Source organism: Dunckerocampus dactyliophorus, chromosome 8 (assembly GCF_027744805.1).
Source record: "Dunckerocampus dactyliophorus isolate RoL2022-P2 chromosome 8, RoL_Ddac_1.1, whole genome shotgun sequence".
In the NCBI taxonomy this organism is placed as follows: Eukaryota; Metazoa; Chordata; class Actinopteri; order Syngnathiformes; family Syngnathidae; genus Dunckerocampus; species Dunckerocampus dactyliophorus.
In genome coordinates, this window is record NC_072826.1 from 5,393,107 (window position 1) to 5,417,846 (window position 24,740).

At 41.0% G+C, this 24,740-nt stretch overlaps 1 protein-coding gene across 2 annotated transcripts in view; it reads right to left on the reverse strand.

Annotated features, from left to right (window-relative positions):
- Positions 1 to 24,740, reverse strand: part of cdh4 (cadherin 4, type 1, R-cadherin (retinal)) — a 237,285-nt gene that overhangs the window by 158,448 nt on the left and 54,097 nt on the right. The gene's annotated exons all lie outside the window — the stretch shown is intronic.

Sequence of the window (24,740 nt, forward strand, 5' to 3'; positions counted from 1 at the left end):
ATGGTACTTTGATTGTCATGTTGATATTCAAAGTCAAGGTTTTGTTGCTAGTTTAAGCAAAATGGCAGCAGAAAAAGGTTGACAGAGTGGCTCACACAAGAGGCAACAAAGTAAAGTGCAGATGTCAAACAGCAAACGCATTTCAAAGTATTCTCATAAAGTAGGAAAGTGGTGCTTTGCAGTAGTTGCATTTCAGTAGCTTTTATAGCCTGTTCAAATGTTTGCACGTGTTAGAGAGCTTGTGCGTGGGTACGTTCTTTATATGGTGTGCGTAAAAGTAAATACATTATAGATTAGATTGTGAAAGGAGAATGCTCTTGATGCATTTCCTTTCCATTTAATGTGAGTCTGTAGTCAAGGGCTTCCTGGGGATGAAACATCTGCAGTTAAAGATAGTTAAGGTTTGGGGTTCCATCCCTACAATATCTACAATGCTGCATTACAGTATCTCACAAATGTGAGTACATGACCAGCATTCCACCAACCATTTATTCGAGTGATTATTATAAGGGAGAAAACTATAGAAATGAAACTTGGATATAACTTAGAGTAGTCAGTGTACAGCTTCGAAAGTAGTATAGATTTTTTGCCCGAAAATGTCTCAACACTTAGCTGAAAGCACAAGTGAGTACAATTCACAGTAACATGTCCAAAGTGTTTCCAGAGTGACAATATTTTGTTGTTATTTAGCACTGCCTTAATCCTCTTGGACATGGCATTCACCAGAGCTATTACTGGAATCCTCTTCCACTCCTGCATGATGGCATGACAGAGCTGGTGTATGTTTGAAACCTTGCCCTCTTCCATCTTCCACTTGAGGATGCCCCCCGGGGGCTCAGTTGAGTTCATGTCTGGAGACATACTTGGCCACTCTACACCTTCACCTTCAGCTTCCTCAGCAAGGCACTTGTTCTCCTGGAGGTGTGTTTGGGCTCGTGATGAGTCAGAATGCCAAAGTACATGTTGGAGTTCATGTTTCAATGAACATGAAACGCAGCACTGCGTATAACGCAGCCCCAGACCGTGACACTACCACCATAGAAGTTGCACACTGTGCTCTTCAGCATATCCGAGTTTAACTCCTATCGTACTGTGGTACTCAAAACTCATCCAGCCATCCATCCATTTTCTGTGCCGCTTATCCTCGTTAGGGTCGCGGGGGTATGCTGGAGCCTATCCCAGCTGACTTTGGGCGACAGGCGGGGTACACTGGTCGCCATTCAATCGCAGGGCACATATAGACAAACAACCACTCACATTCATACCTGTGGACAATTTAGAGTCGCCAATTAACCTAGCATGCATGTTTTTGGAATGTGGGAGGAAACCGGAGAAAACCCACGCACGCACGGGGAGAACATGCCAACTCCACACAGAGATGCCTACAATGACTGCGTGGCCAACATGCTAACCGCTAGACCACCGTGCGGCCGTACTCAAAAACCCCTTTTTTGGTTAATTAAAAAGTGTTAGGATGTCTACATGAGGGTGTAATTATTGATTTGACCCAATTTGTGTTGCCTGTTCTTTAAAGCCAAACATAAATAATCTTCCTCATTAATCAACTGGGAAGAGGTAAACAAGGAACAGAAAGAGAGGAGGCACAAATAACTTGAATTTGTGTTCATTTAAAGCAGCGTTTATAGCTAGCTCAGCAGACAGATAACAGGTTCTCAATAAGGACGCCAGTTGAGTGCCATTTCAGAGCCTTTACTTTGAAGTACGGATGCTCCATTCAGGGTTTTAGGCTTCCAATTCCGATACCGATCAGCCACGAGTGAGATCGGCCGATACGAATACAGATCACAAGGATTAACTGTACATTTTTCAATTTATTTATGATGAGTGCTCTTGGCCAGGGTCGACATTAGACAATTCCAAGGGGACCTGGCCAACAGGTAATACAAACCATTAAACAACAACACACAAGTAGTGTTTGGAGGACAAGACATATAGCATAATGACACCACTAGACGCTTGAAAATGTTAGTAGGTACCAGATGGACGTAATATCCACTTCCCCATGGGAGAAAAACAAGTTCCAAACTAACTGCATTGTTGTTTGTTTTAAAAAGAAAATGTCACTGTGGTTAAAAAACTCACATTTGGAGTCCAAAGACGAGAAGCATTTTTTTCTAGAAATATGTAAAACTTGTTAGCATATCTCCATGTGTTGGTTTACAAAATATCAAAGTGGCCCTTGACTCCTTTCATTTTTCAGTGTGTGTCCATCGCAGGAAAAAGTTTGGACACCCCTTTTCTATTTGTGTACCTTCTTTATATTTTATCATACAATCGCATCTGTACCTGTTTTATCTGATGCCGATATTGATGCATTTTATTTGACGTACAGCATGCGGCGCATGTAAACTATTACCCTCCTGAGACAACTTGATGGAAAAACAAAAAAATCCAACTTTTTCTTTCTCTTCTATGTTCAATCGTGACAACAAATAGCAGAGAGCTCCCAAGAGAAAAAGAGCAGAATTTTGTCTACTCCCATGCTTTGTCTGCTCCTCTACATTTCAGAAATACAAGCACACTGCAGTGTCGCGTCACTGCTCTATTCTGTGGGGCTTCTTTACAGGCTACAAGTGTGAAATAAGTTATGTATGCCTAAAAGTTTGACTCTAGCAAAATGTTAAAATGTGCCTGTGTGATTTATCATTTACGCAGGAATGGTGTTTGCTTTAGTGCGGGCTCGTTTATGCATCCGCTGAAGACAAAATAAGGCAGACAAATAACAGCTCCAGCCCATCTAATAACAGAGGGGTTTATCAGCTCTCTCTGCCTCCTCTAATTTCCATCAGCTTTGACAAGCCCATTAAATGAATACGGGACCAAAAATAAACATGTTTGCGCTGAGTTGAAGTGACAGGCAGTGATCACACCTCTCAGTATTCAGGGCGATAGGGACATTTTTAATTGAAAAAATGCAGCTACCGTTCCCGTCAGCTTGGATTAAAACAGGAGTTGTGCCTCCAAACTACAGACCCATGTCAGGAAAGCAAATGAAGAAATACCCCGCATATTAGCGGCCTTCATCGTTACATATTCTGGAAGATTTGTGGCATACTTGTTGGTAGAAGGATTACAGAGTGATTCTTCCTCTAATCCCGATCTAATAGTAATGATTAGTATTATCCTTCTTCTTGAGTGTATTAGTTATGCCGTTACAAGGAGTGAATTTATGATAAGACGTTCAAGTCTTTTACTTTTACACACTACAGCCACTTACCATGCTACACTCATGAATGTGAAGCGCAGGGCACCATCTTCTTGTAACAGGTGGCCATCATGTCATGTCTGTTTTCTTAAACAGGTCGTGAGGGAAGCACTGTTCTAACGAACGCAAAGCGTGGAACGCTCAGTGGACTGCTGAGGACAGTGCGGCCTCGGAAAAAATGATGTCATAATGATTGACAGGCGGCATTTTTCTCAGAATGACGTCTTTATCGGTGGGCATTGTCATGTACTGGAGGAACACAGCCTATCCGCCGCCCTGCCTGTCAGCTGAACAAAATTCAGTTTCCATGACAACACCACTCTCCAAACTTCCATGTCATTTCTGTCACACAGACTGACTTTAGGTGAGCTAATCAAACCTCACTCCCTGCACATCAGTTTGTCAGTCGTTTCTTTCTGTCTCCTACTTTTACGGGTATTATCATTTTTCTGCATATTTGTCCCCCACCACTTGCTCACTTTCTTTTCTTCAACAGCTATTTATACTACAGAGTTGCACCTTTGGGTTAAAAAAAAAGTGGATATAGGCTCTAATGTTTGTATTTCACTTAAGGCAACTTGATGTTGGTTGGCTCTTCAGGAATCTTTTTCTTCACTCACTTCACTTTTTGCACTCCTGTGGATTGCTCATTAAAAGATGTCAGGGTTTCCGCTACATGTAATTGATTGTGGCACACCGCAACGACAAAATAAAAGCCGCCACACCTTGAAAATGAGTTTTTTTTTTTAACTTGAAAACAACGTTCGTTCAGTAGTATGTTGTATGAATGGATATACACGCTACATAGATACATACGTATATAGATTATTATTTAAACACTTATTGACCACAATTAGTTTGAGAAATGTTTTAAATATCATAAAAAGGTTTCACTGCGCTTTATTTTGATAAACATGCACTGGAATCGCCCTGTCTGCCCTGTTGGGATTTGCATACGTGTGACCAGATAAAAGTACACGACCCGTCTTGTGTTGACGTTCACTTGGTTCCTTATTAACGAGAGAATGAAGTTTAGTCCGTAAAATGTGGATTCAATTGACGACAGCTTGTCACAGGCTAAGCCATTTTATGCCAACTTGAGTGATCGCTCACGTTTCAATCTCATTCGACTTTCTGGCACCTTTGTTTACACATTTTGCCTGGCTCTCACTGACTTTCTGGCGGCAGCTCGTTTTTGTCCCACGGGCGAGCTCCAGGTGGCTGTCACCTTCATGGGGTACATGCTAACTTACTTTTTTAAAGTGTCACTTAACAGTCTTAACAATCACTTAGTGAGTGAAGTCTGCTTTCTGTACTAGAAAAAAATCACTAAAGAATATTTGCTTACCTCTTACTATTTTTATGTGTTCTATTCAAACATGACACATGTATTTAATGTCAAATAAGCACAATGAGTGGAGACGTGCTTTGTAAATAAAGTGCAATTTAAATGTTGGCAGTCACATAAAACACAAACCGCTCACCTCTACTTTCATTTTGTCAAAGTAACTTTAATAGGGCTGCAACTTTGGAACGTTTTTACCCCAATACGTCCCTGTTATCAACATGTTAGCATGGAAAGTGAAACCGGACGTCATCCCCTAGCTCTGTTGCCTGTTGCTCTGTAATTCTTGTGTAACGAACAGTCTTTGCTTTTCTTATTGATCACGGCTGCAAAATAAGCCACAATGGAGCCAAAGAAAGTTGCAAGTGCCAGCATTTTGCTAAAGAATGTGAGAAAAACTATTAAATTCAAGAAATAACTCATAGCAAAGTATGAAGGTGTTATCTGTGTGGATTGTCCCAGTCCGATATTGATATCGGATATCGGTCTGATATGGGCAACAAAACGAGTATCAGGTTATATAGACCTGCATCTAATCCGATACAAACAGTCCATTCTAGACTCTGATCCAGAAGCGCCTGGATAGAGTCTGCTAAAGTGCTAACAAAGTAGCAAGGAGCAGGAGAGATGTCAAAATCTGAAAAAGACGGAGCCGTCGACAGCAAAACCATGCACACCCTGCGGTGAAACAGAACCAGGGAAGTTCAACACAACCAACCCAATCGCACATCAAAAGCAGCACCACAAAAACAGCAGGAGGGTCCTCTGAAAACAAACCTCCGGCCCCCCCAAAACAACCAATGTCGTTTGAAACATCCGCAAAGTGCGAGAAAGTGAGTTTCTCTCATACCTGCTGTTGCTGACAGTTGTTGTCTGTTTGAGTAATATCACTTGATCAAGCCTTTTCTAACATTCCACACTACACAATAAGCAATAAAAGTTATCCATGCTGATTGGATCGATATCGGTATCGGACGATAGTCAAGGCTGTAATACTGGTATTGTAATCAGAAGTTGGAACGCCCCTAATGTGGATATTTCTTCTCCTCGCAACCTGCTTGTCATAGCCGTCAGCAAAGGTCTTCAATCAATGTAAAAGTGACATTAAATGACCATCTATTCCTTTCATCCATCATTTATATGCATTTCAAAGTGTTATGAGTAAAAAACAATAATTGGAAAACGCTTTAAAAGGGTTTTGCCTTAACAATTTTGGGTGTCCAGAACAATGAATTGGATTTGCATTGTTTCTTATGGGAAAAATGTATTCAATTAGAGCCAAGGTTCCCAAAGTGGGACACGCGTACCCCTCGGGGTACACAGATTGCCGTAACGTGCATGTGAATAAATATTAAAAATAGTTTGACTACATTAGCGCCAAACACTGACATTTACATAATGTGCTCAAACGCCTCATGTGAACAGCCACAGCCGGTAGTACAGTGCAGAAGAAAGGTGACAGCATGAAGTTGTTCATTGTTCTGTGTGCTTTAGATGAACGAATGAGTATGTTTGATGTTGACGTTGTGAATTAAAAGTGTTTAATCTTGAAGATTTTTCAAGATCATTTATATTGTGTGCTAAATGAGAGCTGGTGTTCTTATGTTGTGCTGTGACTAATTAGTGCATTTGTTTGTTGACTGGATGCACTGACCATGTTAGAAAGCCCCCAGTTTTGTATGTGTAAGCAAATTTCTGCTTTCACGAATAACGTGTCTTCTTCGGACGTTGCGACCTCTTGGGTCGGTCGTCCCTGAGCACGTCATGTGTGACGCAGGTTGAGACTTATGTTTATGAGTTTCTGAGACAGACGTGTATTTCCCATTCTTCCTTTCACCTTGTCCTTGTTCACAAATGTTAATGCTGTGCGTAAGTGCACAGAGGTTAGGTTTAATAACGTTAGCTCTGTGCTGCTGTGCATTTTCTCTTAGTGCATAATATCATGCTATATGTGCTCATATGTGCATTTGGCTCAGTAATATATATGGTAATGGTAATACCATTCATATATATGGTCGCCAATTACCCTAACATGCATGTTTTTGGAACGTGGGAGGAAACCGGAGAAAACGCACTCACGCACAGGGGGAACAGAGAAAAAAAGTGGCCAATGGAGATTCGAACCCAGATGATGTGGCCAACATGCTAACCATAAAAAGCCTCGTACTGAATGAATTTCCTAATTGATTTGTGTCCGAAATGTACCTTTGTTTTCCTAATTATTTCTAATGATTATGTTTACATGTAACATTAGTTGCATTGTACTGATTATTTCCATGTTGTTGCAGACCAAAGCACAGTGAAAGAGCATAAAGATCACAGTTCACCACATCTTACCACAGCTTGTCACCACTTAAATACTCAATACACATACAAATACAAATACAAATAAATTCACCAAACAGAAGACAAAAAACGTCCAGAAGATATCTTACCCCTCTAAAACCCGCTCCATTTAAATTAGTAGACTATGTATGCAGTTAAAAAAATACGACACATCATTTTTGAATATGATGTCATAATATACTGTATATTATATTCAAAAATATATAAAAAAATGTTTCGTTGTGTGCTTGTTTTTTTACGTGTGCAGGAGTAGGGGGTACACGACTTCCAGTCAGATGTCTGGAGGGGTACGTGATTGTGAAAAGTTTAGTAACCACTGGGTAGAGTATGTTTCCGTGTGAGTTGGACCTTCTGAAACGGATTAATGACGCTAACTGAGGTTCTACTGTACTTCGGAAGCACATATCAAAGCAGTTTTTGTAAAGACATGACATGAGTGGGCCAAAGACCGTGGAACACCAAATCTGGAATTACAGGCTTGTAGACTATGAAATGAATCATTACCTCTGCAGCGGGCAAAATATGATCTGGCATACGCCAAGCTATTCCCCCATGAGGTCTGATTTGCAATCTGGAGATGGATTGTGCATTCAATCAACAATGCAGCTTTTAGCTTTCAGGCTGCCCTGGTGTGAGGGATATACGTGGTGCGATCAATAGATGAATTAATTACAACACAGGCAAATGGGAGTATTGGCAAAGGAAGTGTAAGAACACATCACTGCATAGCGGTCAACATAAATTCCTAAGGCGAGTATCACTGCGACAAATGAGGTTCAAGGAAGGTCATGTGGGAGCCTGTGGCATGCTTTCATCGTTTGTGCATCACTGATGCTCAAAAATAACCAATGGGGGTTTGATGCAACTGAGTGCATGACAGACATTTGCGCAACAACGACAAAAGCTGCCTTGCAAGGGATGTTTGGGACTCATTAAAGTGAGAGCGACTCATGCAAATCTAAGACACGAAAGCAATTAAGACATAATTTAAATGAGATGAAAATAAAACAAAAGGGCTAATATGATGATCTGCCGTGACACTTATTGTTCCTGTCCACTCCCCTCTCGTTCCACAGCGAGCCTCAAACTGGGACTTCCTACCGTCAAGCTAATCTATAACGAGGAACAGTGTGTTGTCCTGTTTGCCTGCTTTGCCTCGCTGCTAACAGGCAGCCTATTAATTCCTTAAAAGTACAATCAAGACGGGTGGGTGGGGGACCCCGACTGCTGACCTTGCCCTAGCACTTAGCTCCCTTTCTGCTAATAACACAAGCAATATTCCAGGCTGTTGTTTTGCTTCTATAAAATTTTCCATTAAAAGTGACATTTCATCTAAATCAAGCCCTGAGGTGAAAAAGCCCACCCAATAATAAAAGAGGTGAGGGATGAGGGAATACTCATGTACGTGCACTCGGTTTGTGCATATGCTTGTGTGTGTATGCCTCCAGCATCTAACTGACTCCATTATCAACATAAAGGCAATTACATGCGTCTCTGTATTCACTGTAGCTATTAAAGCAAACAGCCAGTCATTTATCAGAAGTATGTAAACACCAGAGTGTTTTCCCCTCCTCTGTCTCATCATTTGTTGCCAGCATCACTCTACAGAAAATAATAATACAAAGTATCCCAAAGCAAAGTGTGTGTTTGGGAAATAGGCACATTGCAGCATTTGATGCATTATTCCACGAGAGCAAGACAACGAAAGACAAAACAGAGAGGAGGAAATAAGTGCAGACGCTCTTGAACAGACACTTAGAAGAAGTGACGCTGAGATATCCGTCCTGTTCGCTGAGACGTATTGAGTCCTGAGGGCTGTTGACGTACAAGCAGACACACAATGTCCTTGGTATTTTTTTCATCCAGAAAATAAATAAGACTCTTTATTAAGTCCCTAATGGAGAAACATATATTTTTTACAATGAAAGGTAACCATACCTTCAAATCATGTACATCCAAATTAATGGTCAAAGTCAAGTTTATTTTCTGGACACCTCGGAATATTAACACATAAAACATTTTATACAGACTAGGTATAGTTTTAGGTAGAAAACATAGTGAAATACATATAAATATGAACATTTAACTTCACACTTATTGATGACTTGTTGGTGAACACTGTGATGAGTGGCGGTAGGAGGGGAGGGGACCCTGTTTCATTGTACATCAAGGCTATTCAACTAAAATTTACGAACATTTCCTTAAGCTAAGTTCCGTTCCGGTCCCCGCCTCCAACAACAAATATGAGCCCATAACTTTCACTTGTCTCGCTGTACTCTTTATCCTTTTCTATCACTCGTTTTATCTTTGCCTGTATGTCTCACTCGTTCTTCCGTATGACTCGCTTCACTTCTGTCCTCTTTCATGTGTCTCTGTTGTATTTACTGTCGCAATGTTTAGTGCCAATGCACAGATTTGAACTTCGAACTTTGCCACACCTTAGTTTTTTAATTAAAAAGTGTTTCTCACCTTCTTTATCACAGTTCTGGCAGTTGTAATTTTTTTTTACAAGTTGTATTTCATATAAAAAACACACACTTTTATCTAACACTCAGAAAGCTCTTGAATGCCTCGTTGGTGCACGGCACACACTGCTTATTAGGTGGAAGAAAGGAGACAGATACGAGTTGTTTATCTTTCTGCGTGCTTTCTATGTACAAATAAACCACCCACACACACACAATAAAGATGATTAAAGGATTCCCTGGTCGGAATATGTCTATGATGTCCCAACTCTAAAATAACCACTATTCTTCACAGAGACGGAGTCACCAACATGTAGGTGATTTGTTTGGGCACTCGAATCCACGGACTAGTTTGATCAGTGCATTGTTTGACAGTACAAAAACCGAGGCATTTTTTTTTCCAATCATTTTCATCCAAAATCAAATCCTGCAAAAACCCGGGCGCACCAAAACCGAAGTTCCACCGTATCATCATATCAAGCAGCTCTTAGGAACATTATAAAACATTATTTTGGTTTAGATTAAATTGCATAGTGTGAAACCTGTGTACGGCAACAACATGACCTTTGCCATTCACATTTTCTGACCCTATGACTTTCCGAGAGAAAATAAATAAACAACACAAATAATGACACAAATCCCCCTGAACAAGACGACGACACTAAAGAAGTCAACCTCAAATTTAATGAGATGTTGTGCTGTGTAAATATAATGAGACGTGTGAATGGGTTTTTGCTAGTGTGTGCATTTCACACATTTACCAAACGCATACACCATCTAATGAGAGCCAATACAAACACCTTATTTAAAAAATCTGCCCTGTCCAAGTAATCATGTTTAGTTGTGACTGGCACTTTCAGAAAGTTTACTAATATATAGTTTGTGTAGGTGTGGAACAGCACTAGCTCATACTGAGTTGTGTTCTTCAAATTGTCACCATATTTCCTTATACAGTGCCCTGGGGGTTCATCAAGAGTAAGGCAATTATTGGTGAGGGGGTGGCCTTTAATTGTACAAATGTATTAGATGCAAATATTTTAGACAGATAGATTTTAGATATTAACTCAGTAATTCATTCATTTCCATTTTCATTCTTTCATTTTCTATTGTGTATCCTATTAAGTGACTTTGGGGTACACCCTGCACTGGTTGTCAATCACAGGGTACAAAAAGACAAACAACTATTGATACATGCATGGTCGCATGGTCATAGAAAGCTAGACTACCCGAAATAAAAACACAATGATGGGGAGAACATGCAAACCCCACAGAGAGGTCCGAGCCCAGAACCACCTGGCTGTGAGAACGTTCCCGGATTCAAAGGGGCTATTGTAATTGTAATCGCTGCCACTTCATGCCAGTAGATTTTGCTGAGAGTTAAAAAGCAGTCTCTCTTTCAGATGCAAGTCAAGAAGCAGACGAGCATCTCTCCAACAACTAGTTGGTAGTAGGACTCAAACCAGCACCGTCCATCACCCAAGCCCAAGTCTACTAGTGCCAAAGGCATAGATGTTCTCCAATGCCTCCTTAATTCTCGCGTCAGCATAGACCTGAGAGTGATCGCTTATTTAGCACCTGCCACCAAAACAAATGCATACATTTGCTTTTTCGAGAATGTTTCCCATTTCACTCTGCTTGGCAGCATTCTCATACCATATTTAGTTGGTGAATGAGTGTGTGTGTGTGTGTGTGTGTGTGTGTGTGTGTGTGTGTGTGCATGTATGCACAAAGAGCTCCTAGTGTAGCTCGGGTCCAATCCTCCGTGCCTGTCTGATTAGGAAAACAAAGGAAAGTTTTGGAAAGCAAATGAGCAGGAGCTAAGCAATTAGGTATCTCAATTCCACTGATTGGGGATGACAGGGGCAACACACTCAGACATGCATACAAACACTGTCACCCACCCACACTCACACACGCGCGCGTGCACACCCACAGATTTGAGAATAGTATGCCTCATTTACTGCCTTTCTAAATTGGATCTGATAAGCAATTAATGGTTTAATTGGCCATTGGAGGGGGGGTTTCTCTCCCTGGAGCATCACTGGTTCCACTGGGCAGTCGAGTGGGGATGGCAGGATGTGTAACTGATACAGTAAAGCAGACAAACCCCAAATTGTTAGCAAGCAGAGAAGCAAACGACAAGGTATCTAAACTTATATATATATTGTATATAGTAATATACTCATCAAATAAATACAGTATATAAGAAAAAATAAATATATATTTGCTTGATATTGTTTTGTAGGGATTCTGAATCTGATTCCCAAATGTACGTATGTCAATGAAGCAAATACAGCTTGATGTGATATTTGTTTAATGTTTCTACATCTATAATGCTTTATTTACCCCAAAAGTAATGCTGTTTTTAAAAACAATAGAACGGTAAAGGGTTTGCTTTGATGGTTGCGCAGGTGTCAAAGTAGATTTTTTTCTCTAGCACAATTGGTTCATTAGTAGATCAAGCCTAAAATGTTGTCAAACAGAGTGCATGTTCCCTCTGAAGGTACAGCCATTGAATAAAGTACATGCAACTTCATCTCCGCTTCACTGCAATTTTGAATTCCGTCTGACTTACCCTGCCGCATCATGTCCTGCAATATTGAAAAACCACTCAAGTACACTTCTGCAGTTTGAGGGAGAAGGGCTCCACTCGTTCATTCAACAACAGTTAAATGGAGTTCTAAACAATAACACATGACGTGGTGTTACCTGAAGTTGCTCCTATCTGGACATCCTTCCTCTTACGGCCATGGTGGGCTTTTGGCAGGCCTAAATCATATGTAGGAGGTGAACATCACACTTTAAGAATTTAGCAAAACATGTCGTGAAAGAACAACTGTTATATAGCCCGTGGTCAATTTGATCTCTTCTTAGTGCAGCTGGAGCTCACAGAAAGGTACATTCTACAATATAAATCCCCCTTTTGGAGGTCCCTAAACCCCCAAAACAAATGAAAATGTCCCTTATTGTCTTAATAAGCTGTGAGAGCTAATAATATTGACAGTGCTGTTTTTTTTTCCATTCAAGTGCTGACCAAGTAGGATACGGAACACTCTGGTTCCACATTTATGGACTGGAATATAAATATGAATGGAATAAAAGGTATAATCATGCGACTTTTACTGATAATGAATTTGACCTTTCTGAACTGTTTAACATTGAGAATTTGCGCAGGGTCTAATCAAACTTTGCGTTATTGCAAAACATGACCTGAGAAGTTCACCTTCACCTTATGATATGCAAAATTGTGCCAACAGTCAACCCGAAAAACCCCCAGAAAACATCATGCTTTCTATTCTTCCTGAGGTGTAGAGTTAAAAAAAACCCCAAAACAACAAAGAAAACAAAAGCTCAGATGTTGCACCCTGCTACAATCATGCTGTATTTCAGCGAGTCAGTAATTCAAAATGCTGTTCAATATTAATCCATCCAGAGGCACAGTACCAGCGGGGAGAACCGTCTCTTCTCTGAGTACGGTTGAGCGGTCAGGTTACACCACAGGCCTTTTTCCTCTTTCTCACACTATAATGTGGCACGTCTAACTAGCATATATGCTAACATCAAAGCCTACAATGTGGTTGGTTTCCACATTATTGTGTCAATATTAAAATTAAAGACTGGTCGAATTCACTGCTATAGAGGGAGGGGGGGTGCAATGCAAAACCAGATAGATATGCCAGTACTGAGAGGGAGTATAAATAATTTGGGACCTTTTAGTGGAAGTTTAACCTCAAAATGTCTTCTAATTCTCTAAATTACTATCTTTTAACACATCTTACCAGGGGTGTCCAAAGTGCAGCTTGGGGCTGTTTGCAGCCTGCAGCTGTTTTTTTATTGGCCCCTTGTAAAAATACACTGTAATAATAAAAAAAAAAACAGCAAAAATGAGGAAAAACGACCAGAAAGGTGTAATGTAACTACAAAAAGTGGTAATGCTGATACTAATAACAAAAATCTAAATATTTTCTCTAAATAAAACTTTTCAGCATAGTGACCTGGATTGGTGTTAGCCTTTTAATGAATAACATAAAAATAGCCACATGTATTTTCTGATATTTCAGTATGGGGGCCTCAGTAGAAAAAGTTTGGACATGCCTGTCTTATAGTCTTTGGCCACTTTCTTGTGCCATTTTCAGCAAGGAGATAGGCAATCGCCTCAACTCAAGGGTATGAATAATTTTGGCCTGAAATGGACTGTATAGTATATGCCATTTTTTCACTGGCTGATAGGGCGGTGTTGACAATAACAAAGCATGTGTTTTTTTGTTTTTTGGGGGGAGGGCGTGATTGTGAATTATGTGCATAACATTTCCATTGGAAGGGAAATTCCAATTCAAAAGAGTACACCAGTCATGAAAAGCGTGTTACTTATCTTCCGCAATGCAACATTCAGCTACGTTTAAAGCTTCCTGCGCTGTTGCATCTTCCAACATTTCCAATAGGGAGAATGGCTACTTTGCAATAATTCAACATAGGCTTTTATCTCTGTTTCACATATTCTGGAGGTTCTTGCCCACAGACACATCATGATGCATACTTGATGTGCAGAGCAAATTCCCTTTAGCCTGAGGCATGTCAGCCAAATCTCCCTGGAGTAAATGCGTGGAGAGGGAATGGAGTCTGGACTGACAGATAGAAATAAAATGGATAGACAGAGAGTTGCTCAGGAAAGGTGGAGCTCAACACTTGACCACTCTACTTTGATGTCATCTTTTCTGTTTTTTTTCCCTTTTCTTTCTGTGCAAATCCCTGCTGCATTTTTCTGGAAGCTAAAATGCACAGGTGTGCTGTGTGTGTGTGTGTGCGCGTGTGTGTGTGAAAACCAGACACGATAGGGTATCTTCAAAGCTCAGCTGAATTTGCCTAGCACATTTATAACAACGAAGCTAAATATGTCTCCTGGGAGAGAGCGTCTGAGCTTGAATTACACCAGCCACAGGTAAGGCTCACTGAGCTATTCAGCTGTTTGGTGTAAAAAAAAATCATATGGTTGGCTGGGGAACAAGCAGGGCAGCAAATGGAATGCAAACGAGGGACGACTGTGCAGACTGTGTGTCGAAATATATATATATATACAGGTGGCCCTTGGTTTTGAATTTCACTGTTTTGTGGTTACACACGCACTGCCTTTAATTATTAATATTGTACAAAATGAAAACGAGAAGTAGTTAAGTGCATAATATGTAGGCAGATGAATACATTGGCGGATTGGCGGCGTGACACTGTCAGACGGACAGTGGAGAAATCAACTTTGGCTGCATGCCCGGTCCTAACTGCTAAAACATGGCGACCATCATGACAAATAAAGACGGTATTCTTGAAGATGTGAAAGGAACTTCTTCTATAAAATGGGCAGTGACAACTACATAAGTAGCATAGTGCTCTTATTACTGAGACTCCCTCCTACCAATAAGCCGGTCTCACTCCTTGCAACACCCGCCAGCGTGCACGACGGCAACAGGAATTGTTCATGAACACATGATATTTCTGATGCACACAGTCATATCCAGATCAAGTATGGGAAGGGACATCTCTTCTGATTGTTTGATGTCATGATAACATGACAAGCACTTAATCATTTGAAGCGGGTTTCTGTATCCCTCTACTCTCTTATAATAGTTAAATTTGCGGTAGGAATGCTGATGAGGTATCCCACCGAGCGGGATCTGAGGATGAGTCCGCCACAGACACCACCTGCTTATATGGCAGTGATGCCAAGCTCCCTTTCTTTTATCCCGCATTCCCCCTTCCCTCTGTTGTTCTCCCTTTCAAGTTCTATCATAGTTTTACAGCAGGCTTGTGGTTTTCCGGCATTTTTCTATCTCTCACCACGATCTGTTGGCCTGTCTCTTTCCATGTCCATCTGCTTCTTTCTTTATCTCTCCTCCTCCATCACTATTTTTTTCCCTCATTTTTCAGCCACTACTTCCAATCATACATCTGAGCCAACAATCAATGCGATTTCATTCCCGTGAACGGGAAAAAATGGAATTCCAGCTGAGTGCAAGGCAGCAGGCGCTGAACAAAGGCTTTGCTGTGACACCAACTCCACCTCATCCACCCCTAACGCTGAAGCCCAGACCCGAGGCTGTATGGGTTCCTATCACCTCCTAACACATTGTCGCACACTGTGACCCCTCTGCCATTTACACAACGTGAAGCTGTACAAACAAGTTAACACGAGGAGAATCGGTGGAGCAGAGGTAGAACTAATCAGTCTCTATTTAAATGACCGTAAGCGTGTGGCAATGCTGAATGATGCATGGGCTGGTCATCTGCCTCTGAATTCATTATGGATTATTATTTTGATTTTGTGCATATTATGAATAGCATGAGATTAATCTGCAAAAACTCATTTAAAAAAAGAGTCTGCACATGCAGACAGAAGATATCTAGAGTTTGTATGTCTACATTTACATCTGGTCTCATGAGCCCTGTTTCTTCTGTGCCAGCCAATTGACCTCTTGGTTTTCCTAGTGTCTTTCCTGCCTGTTTCTTGCCCTGTGATTCGTCTGTGTGTATTTATTCTCCAGTCTTGGTTAGGTCCTCGTCAGTCGCCCTGTGGTGTGTTGCTACTGCTGACATCTGGCCTCTCGTTTTGAAGTGACTTAGCCTTCAGTGTCTTCATTTGTCCAGCCTGATCTCCTGGCTGCTTTTTTTTACATTTGCTTCCACTTGCATCGGGTTCCACCACACCATGTTTTGTGACCACTGGAGCAGAAAGGAAACAACCCCAAATCCTTTATCAACCTTTTATTATGTCCACAGTTGCGCCACGTATCTGTTCTAATTTGCTCCAAAAAATTACCTCAGGCAAAACCCGTTATGCTGTCATATTGGACTGAAGGCAGACTGGGGGTTACAATCAGACATCTGAGTCGTCTTTGAGTAAAACACAAGTGTACATTAATATACATCCATCTGTTTTTGCTTTTTGTTTTATACCGCGTATCCTGTTCGAAGTTGTGAGGAGCGGGAGCCTTTCCCAGCGGACTACACCCCGGGGTGGTCTTCAACCATTCACACTGGGATCTTTTATTTTTTTTGGTGGGTTGACAAAAATTGTGTGGGATTAGTAAATAGTTGCATTCAGACGGTAACGTACCACGAGGTGAAAACGATGTGATAGATAAGGTGCGGCTACCTGCGGGGCTGTGGACACCCTGTGTGGACTCATGCAGACAGAACCATGTGATACCAAAACTATCAAAGAAGAAAGAACACATGCGCATAATGTCTGTCGTCTTCCACTTTCCAAGGCTTGTCGAGACTGATGGCGAAGTGGAAGTGGAATTCTGCGAGTCATTTTGGAGTACAAGACAAAGCATATCAGGAGAATGTCAACTGGGGTGAGTCATGCCAGTCGAAGCATGCCGATATTTTGTCAGCTTGTCAATTCTGGTCATGTGACGGCGAGGGGGTGGTGACGTCATTCATATTGAATCTCAACTGGGTTAGTGCAATAGAGTGACTCTCATTAATAATTTAAAGCACAAATAACTGTTCTAATGTCAAGCAATTTGACAGAAACTCTATGCCGTCTGTGTCAGCTTCTGTTTCTGATGTGACTCAGCGACTTGTTTGCTTGTCTTGCTGACAAAGGAGGCTCAAAATTGATAGAGGAACATGTTAACAGCTTCCATGCTGACACGCAGCTTAACAATGTGTTTCATTAAGACACAAAAGAAATGCAACAACAAAAAATAGCACTCAGCATGGGAAGAGAAAGAGCATCCTTGCCGGAAACAAAGTGGTTACATTTCAGACTATGAGGAATTAAATTGGAAGTATATGATAAACTCTATGTAGTCAAGATTGTCAGATTATAATAGAGTGGAACCTGGGTTTTTCAACACCCCGTTTTTCGAATGATTCAGTTTTCAACAAAAAAAAAAGCCCAAATTGTGCCTTTTTTCTCGTACACCGTCTCAATTATTGTACAATACTGCATGTAACAAACTAGTCTGTTTGCCGCCATGTCATTCCAAAACGTGCCTGTTAGCAAGCGCTACGCTGGCAACCGGAACCGGAAGTCATTGGCCCCCGCGGCACTTTCGCCCCCCTCTATGACAGCATCACTTGTTAACTCTGTGGCTATTTGCTAAGTAAAGCCTTAAAGGTCACAACCGGACGGATGATTTTTTTGGCCGTGCAATTTTTGGCGTTCTTCTGGCGTTATTTTTTCGTGGAGAACGTAGTTGTGGTGACCACGAAGGAGTAAGATCTCGACACGCATGGAGGACATACGAAATATCTGAACGTGCATTGGCAGCACTAATTACATATGTGGGGTGCACGTGTACATACAAAAATGTTACATTTTGCCCAAACCTGACCCCAGCAAAACATACAAAAGACACACCTTGGCCCATACGAAGTTTGTCTTGCAACCTGAAAAAAACATAAGCACCCTTGGGTTTGGTTGACGCGACAAAGCGCGTCTGCGGCTGGTCTGCAGCCAGCCTCTGTCTCAAAAATCAGCACGTCACACGTACGCCTTCCGTGCATTTCTTGTGTTTTTTTTTTAAACATAAATCGGCCGTAGGAGCCCGTACGACCGGTTGTGACCTCGGCAGTTACACCACAAGTCTCTGCTTTTTTTATTTATCAAGACTGCAAAATAACCCACAAGGGAGCCAAAACTTCCAAGTGCAAAGTGCCTTGTAAAAGGTAAGAAACACTATTGAATTGAAGAAGGTGTTGCCCGTGTGGCTCTCTCCTCCCCTCCTCTGTCCCTCGCCGCTGCGTCATCGCCATTTAAATGCATTTCTAATTGTTTTCTGCACCTACAACTATTACTCTATACTAAATGTGTTTTGTGTTAACATTTTTAGGTTTAGACTAGGGTCGCAGGTATGCTGGAGCCTATCCCAGCTGACTTCGGGCGAGAGGCAGGGTACACCCTGGACATATAGACCATTCACACTCACATTCATACCTATGGACAATTTAGAGTCTCCGATCTCCTGACTGTGTGGCCAACATGCTAGGACAGGACAGACGTGCAAATCACTTAACAACTGTGAAAAAAACAACATTTATCTACAGCTTTACACCACTGGTTTGTGATGCCTAAAAAAATCCAAAATGAAAACATACAAGGATCGAGGGGGGTGTCACAATGTTTACAAACCTGCAAATACTGAATGATTTCCATACACTGCCCACACTTCCTCCCCTCACCCAAGCCTTCACTACTACTCTATCTGCCAGCTGCATGGGGCTCCCTCCGGCATCACCATGCCTGCATGTCTGGCCAGCTGTGGCCATTCCCCGGGGCAAAAAAGAAATAGCGGAAACAGAAAAAAAGAGGTTGGAGTGAAGTATGCTAGAGAAAAAGTGACTGACCAGCTGTTTGAGGCCTTCTCCTGTAGTGGAGCAAAAAAAGAAGGAAATAATAATATAGACTGTATGTTGTACACGCACTCACACAGCATACACGACAATTCGTAGAAGCCCGACATGACTGGATGAGCTCAGTGAGCCCAGCAGTACTCGGAGGAATTATTAATGAATGCAGTGACATTTTCTTTTAATCACCATGTCCTGTTAGATGCTGTCCAGCATAGTGGGAGGTGTTTGAGTGCAGGGCCGGGAAAAAAAGCGTTAACAGATAATGAAAAACATAATGCATAAGCATATGGTGGATTGTGCAAAGGATGGCGGAAATAAGTCAGTGATCCCTGAGGGAAAATTCTGCCATGCAAGAGCCGCCCAGGAGGTCCATCTAACATTAACACGCATTACACGCCAGGCCAGACATACAGCAGGACACCCATCACACGCTGTTAGCATCCTTTATCTTTTACTCTTGTTAATTTGAATTGATAATAAGCAGAAATGTAAGGTATTGCGTTGTAGCAACGTAAAAGTTTAATGGTTATTTGCATGGTAGCCCATCCATATGTATATACTGTACATATACTGGATATAGGGCCAGAACCATTTTTTATGCTATGTATTTGAGTAATTTATATGTGGTTAAGCCCACATGAAATCTCTACAGTGTTGCAGCAGGTTCTTTTCTCACCAGCTCTCTTACTCTTCAGCGACTTCCTGCAATTCTCATAATCAAGCGCTTTTTTTGCATAATGGGTTACAATGTGCTTCTTGATTTAAATTAGAAGCACTCGGCAGTTTGATTAAATCACCATCAGTTTAGTTTGCAAGTAGCATTAAGTACAATCAGCAAGGGGAATGGAAATTTAAATTTACTTTAATAAAATTTGCATGTTATATTGCACTGAAAATGTATGCAGGTCCTTGGCAAATAATGCACTTGCTTCCAACCACTAATGACCGCTAAGAAAATTGTTGTGTTTGCAATAATTTCCCAGAAGGCAGACTTAAAAGGGATTTTGTTTGTTTATTGCAACATGTCCAGTAAATATACTAGCCAAGCTTGGACGCGTCATGTCTAATGCCTTCATGCCTTCATTCACACGCATACATCACATTGAGTGGGTGTGCAAATCAACTACTATGCAGCTAACAAGCAAGTACACAAACATTTGTGAGTCCTATGCAAATATGGGAACGTGCCATCACACATTTGAGTGCACAACCCGCATCCATAATCACTACCACCACACCTTGCAGATCTGCCACGTAGTCAGCTAACCTTCACCCATCATCGTTAAAAACATCCGACTCCCCTTTTCACCTTTCGCTGTCACTGCTTGAGTCCACTTCACTGACATCAGCATCCATAAAAAGTACTTCTCTATAGACAGCAGAGCTGACATTAAAGCAGATGGATTTTCTCTCAATCCGCTTAAGACATCAGACGTAGAGTGACTTTGTTCCATTTTTTTAAGAAGCATTTTAATACTGGTGCTTTCATGTTTGAGTGCATCCCCACTGTTACAGATATTGAGCCGCAAGACTGCTGCATGACGGGCAGCTTGACAGTTGGTGATTATTGCTTGTGAGCAATGACGCACATACACTTTGTATGAATGTTACTGCATGACGAGGTAGTGTGTAAATATACAGGTAAGAAGTTGTGTGTGCAGTGGTGTTGAAGAAAATGGACCTGACAATCACACCCTTGTACAATGATCAGCTACAATAAATACAATAAAATGGACGTCCGTCTTTAAAAATGTGTTAAACTGGAATAATACCGTACTCCAGTGGTGGTTTGTAGTAGTTTAGCATCCTTAATCCGTTCCAGAAAGTCCGACGTACCCTAAACCAATCAATGTTTCCCATCATAAATCATGCAAATCCAATTAATCTGTTCCAGGATGTCAAAAATGCATGTTTTTCTAGTTTTACAATGATCGTTTTACATGCAGAAAACAATTTGAAATGCATATAAATACTTATAAATGATGATGAATGAAAGGGATAAATGACCATTTAAGGTTACTTGGCAGCGGGATCAACACCTGCCTCTTCAACACAACCTTCCTGTTTTCCCATGAGTTATTTCTTGAATTCAATAGTGTTGCTCACCTCAGTAACCCAAAATTGAGCCAAAGAAAGTTGCAAATGCTAGCATTTTGATGAAGACGGTCAGAAACACTACTGAAATTTATGAAATAACTCATGGTGAAAGGTGGTGTCCACATTGTGTCTTTGGCAACAATCATATCTTCAGTTAAACTATAATTATATTTGAAAAAAATATAATTTAAAAACTATAAAAACTTGTTTTGAGACTTGTGGTGTAACTGTGTTAGTTAGCAAAGAACTACAGAACCAACCGCTGATGACATCATAGACGGGAGCTAACTTCCGGTCCATGTTGCCATGTATTAGCAAACTGCTACCTGCTAACTGCTAGTTTTTTGTCATAAAAATACATAAAGAACACATTTGGACTCATGCAGTATATTAATAACACAAGACGAGCGCCATATTGGACGCTAACCGGAAAATACACGAACAAAGGCCAAATTTCTGGGCGTTAACTGAAAAACACGCTAACTAGGGTGCACGCTAACGAAGGTTCCACTGTATTTACGACTGGAAAACCCCCAATGAGACTAGGATGAACCAGAAAAGGATGCGTTGCCATGTTTACCAAAGCCATACATCAAAGGATAACCCCCCCTTCTTGCTCTGAGCAGGACAAGGACAATGTAAGTTGGTGGAAGCAAGAAGAGGGCAGATATTTAGGAAGGAGCCATGAGAGGACAGGAATTTGTATCTTTTTGCTTCAATCACTGAAATTGTAAAGAAAAGCTAAGAAGATGAATCTGAAATTGACAGCCGCTGTTTTTTTTAATGAAAAAGCTTGCGTTTTGAACATGCTAGTGACATGTTGTTTTTTTTTCTGAGTTACGCAAAGTTCATTCAGTGTGTTGTGCTTTCTGTGTTACCTCTCCTTGATTATATTTCCATGTTGTCTAGACAACATGTATCTTACCTCATCTTCTCTTCCCATTTTCCAAAATCCACGTCATTTTGTCACAGCAAGTCAACTGTCAAATGAGAAAATACATCCACTGCCCACACTCGACGGACAAAGGTTGTGACTTTTGTCTACTGTGCCATTTCACTAGAAGAGGCTTACAATATATACTTCCACTAATATCCCCTCAAGAGCTTTTAAAGGCAGAGTAGCACCTTGTCACAAAAATTTCGGCATAAAGGCTCCTTTAGCTTTTTCTTCACAGAATCCTGCTTGAAATGTGCATTTAGTCAAAGGTTGGTGCCTCCAAGGTCTCGTAGTGTATTTGCTGTGAATGCTTATTTGAATGAAGGTAATATTTTTCATACAGGGGGCAGGTCTTAACGTTATAATGTGGCGCTGCAGAGACACATGATTCATCAGTCATGTTTGCAAAACGCATGGCGGTGTTGGAGCAATAGCAAATATACTCACCAAAAACATGAAGTACATCTGAACAATCATATGAGATTCAATACATGTGCTGTATGAGAATGCCTTACAATGGCATGACATCTTCCATTAGTGTGTGCAAACAATGAGAATGACAAACAGTGGCTTTAACCTTCTAGTTTCCCTCAAAGACACAGTGTGGGAATAATGCACAGATTAGGCACATAATTAATCAAGCAGATTGGAGCCAGTGACAACAGTGCAAGCAATTGTACCACACCGTGTCCACAGTCAGCCCAGGCAGGGCATGTTGAGTGTTGGGGCTATGATTGCCTACAGAGGAGGCTCTGTAAGAAATGAGCAGCGCTGCAGGAAGTCCTACGTCGTAAATCATGCTCTGTTACATTGGTTTAAATCCGGCTACTCTTTTGAGCATTGACGGGGTCCCTGTGCTTATTAAAGCCCCAAGATGGGAGAATAACCAAGTGCGGTATTCATCATAAAACACCTTCAAACACGGAGGCCGCCCAGACGCATTCATTTGGATGATCTATTTAAGCAGCCACACTCATATGAGCACCTTACAGTGGATTTGTTGCATTCAATACATTTGCAGTACACCAGCTTTAAAATGAAAAATCACAGGTGTGCTGTTTTCTGGAAATGTTAGAAGCACTTATTCAAATTTTGAATGTCAGCTTATAGTAGATTCTAGGCCTGTGCCGGTAATCAATAAATCAATTAACCGCACGAGAAATAAAAACAAACTCAATAATTTTGCCGGACTCAATAGACTGACATGTGCGTGCGTGTTTGATTTCCTCCTCTCTCTCTCTACTAAACAGGTCATCGTGACGAGAAGGAACATTTGGGTGTATTTTTCCCCGGCGGACCGCTCAATCGTGGCGGAATGTCATCACAAACACTAACTCCCGTCCCGAACTAAACGTGTTGATACGGCGGCCTGAAACACCGGAGAAAGTTGCCGGGAAAATGGCAGCTAGCGGGGTTAGCTTAGTTTAGCAGGGCATGCTAGTGCGGCTGTGTGTGTGTGTGTGTGTGTGTGTGTGTGCGATTCAGGCTCTACGAGTGTGTTTACACCGTGTTGCTGTTAATGTGAGCGAGCCTTTTACCTTCCCCGTAGGTTTTCAGTGAAATAAGGACGAGAGGCACGTATATTTTTGCTTCCAGCTCGTCTTAACCGTCAACAGAAATTCTCAAAACACTCAATACACTTCTGACCGTCTAATTGTGCAAACAAAACAAGGGGGTCATGAAAAATATCTTACATTCCAATTAGAATTGCATTGGTGACGACATCCTACTTTTTTTTGTTGTTTGTTTATTATGTTGTTTAATTTATTTTATTTAAAAGCTGTTGACATTCCAATTACAATGTTACATACTCTTGAGAAATTCAAGTTTATTGCTTTTGATATGGTGTACTCGGCATTCTTATGCCGTATATTATCATGACATTAAAAAAAAGGTCTCAAAATAATGTTGACAATGAAATTGTTTATCTGAAATAATTTGTAGGACAATTATCGTCCAGCAAAGTTTGTTATCGTGACAAGCCTAGTAGATTCAAATGTGTGTGTGTGTGTGTGTGTGTGTGTGTGATATATTCAATGGAACCTCGGTTACTGTCTGTCCCGGTTTGAGTCTTTTTCAGTTAACGTAGAATTTACACCACGATTTTGCCTCGGTTTGCATACATTTTCCAGTTATGGTACAATATGGCGAGTGTCTTCAATGATATGAGTAACAATGAATAACAGAAGTTTAACGGTGACAATAGAGTTGTTATTTCATGTCTACATTGAATAATGCTAAAAAATGTAAACAGGTTTTCTATGCTCTAACTACAAATATTGTATGTTCCATTTATTAACAAGGGAAATTCATTTAACACGGTCAGGGGTGGAACCAATTAACCACTATAAACGAGGGGTGACTGTATATACCAAAGGATATATCATGATATATATCGTTATCACAAGAGGCTGCAATGTTTATCGTAATATGGAATTTAGGTCTTATTGCCCGTCCCTGTTGTGTGTTTGTTTTGAATCTAGCTGACAGTTTCACGTTAAGTTTATTGCTTTCTCTTATAATGTTTTTTTTTTCAGCAAAAAAGAAATGTAAACAGTGACGTTGCTGCACAAACAGGAAATTGGGCATCAATTATAGTGCTAATAACATTTCATGTGAAAGGGAAAGAAGAGGATGCGGTGCAATTATTGCAAAACAGCACGTACAAATACACGCCGGGAGTAATAATGTGGTTGAGGCAAAACAACCGCATCTGCAGCTTTTCTTTGCTGATCAATACGGACAGGAAATCCAATAGCCACATTAAGACACTGCCCCAACAAGCAGCTTTTCATCACTCACAGTGGCTCCAGTTTGCATGCCACCAAGACTACAGGATGAGTTACACTCACGTCTGAAAGAAGTAGAAAATACTGACAGAATCAAATTGATAGCGGTGGGTTGTAATTTCCTAATGGATGCCAAACTGCATTGACAACTCACAGATAATAACCTCCACCAAGGAGCTAT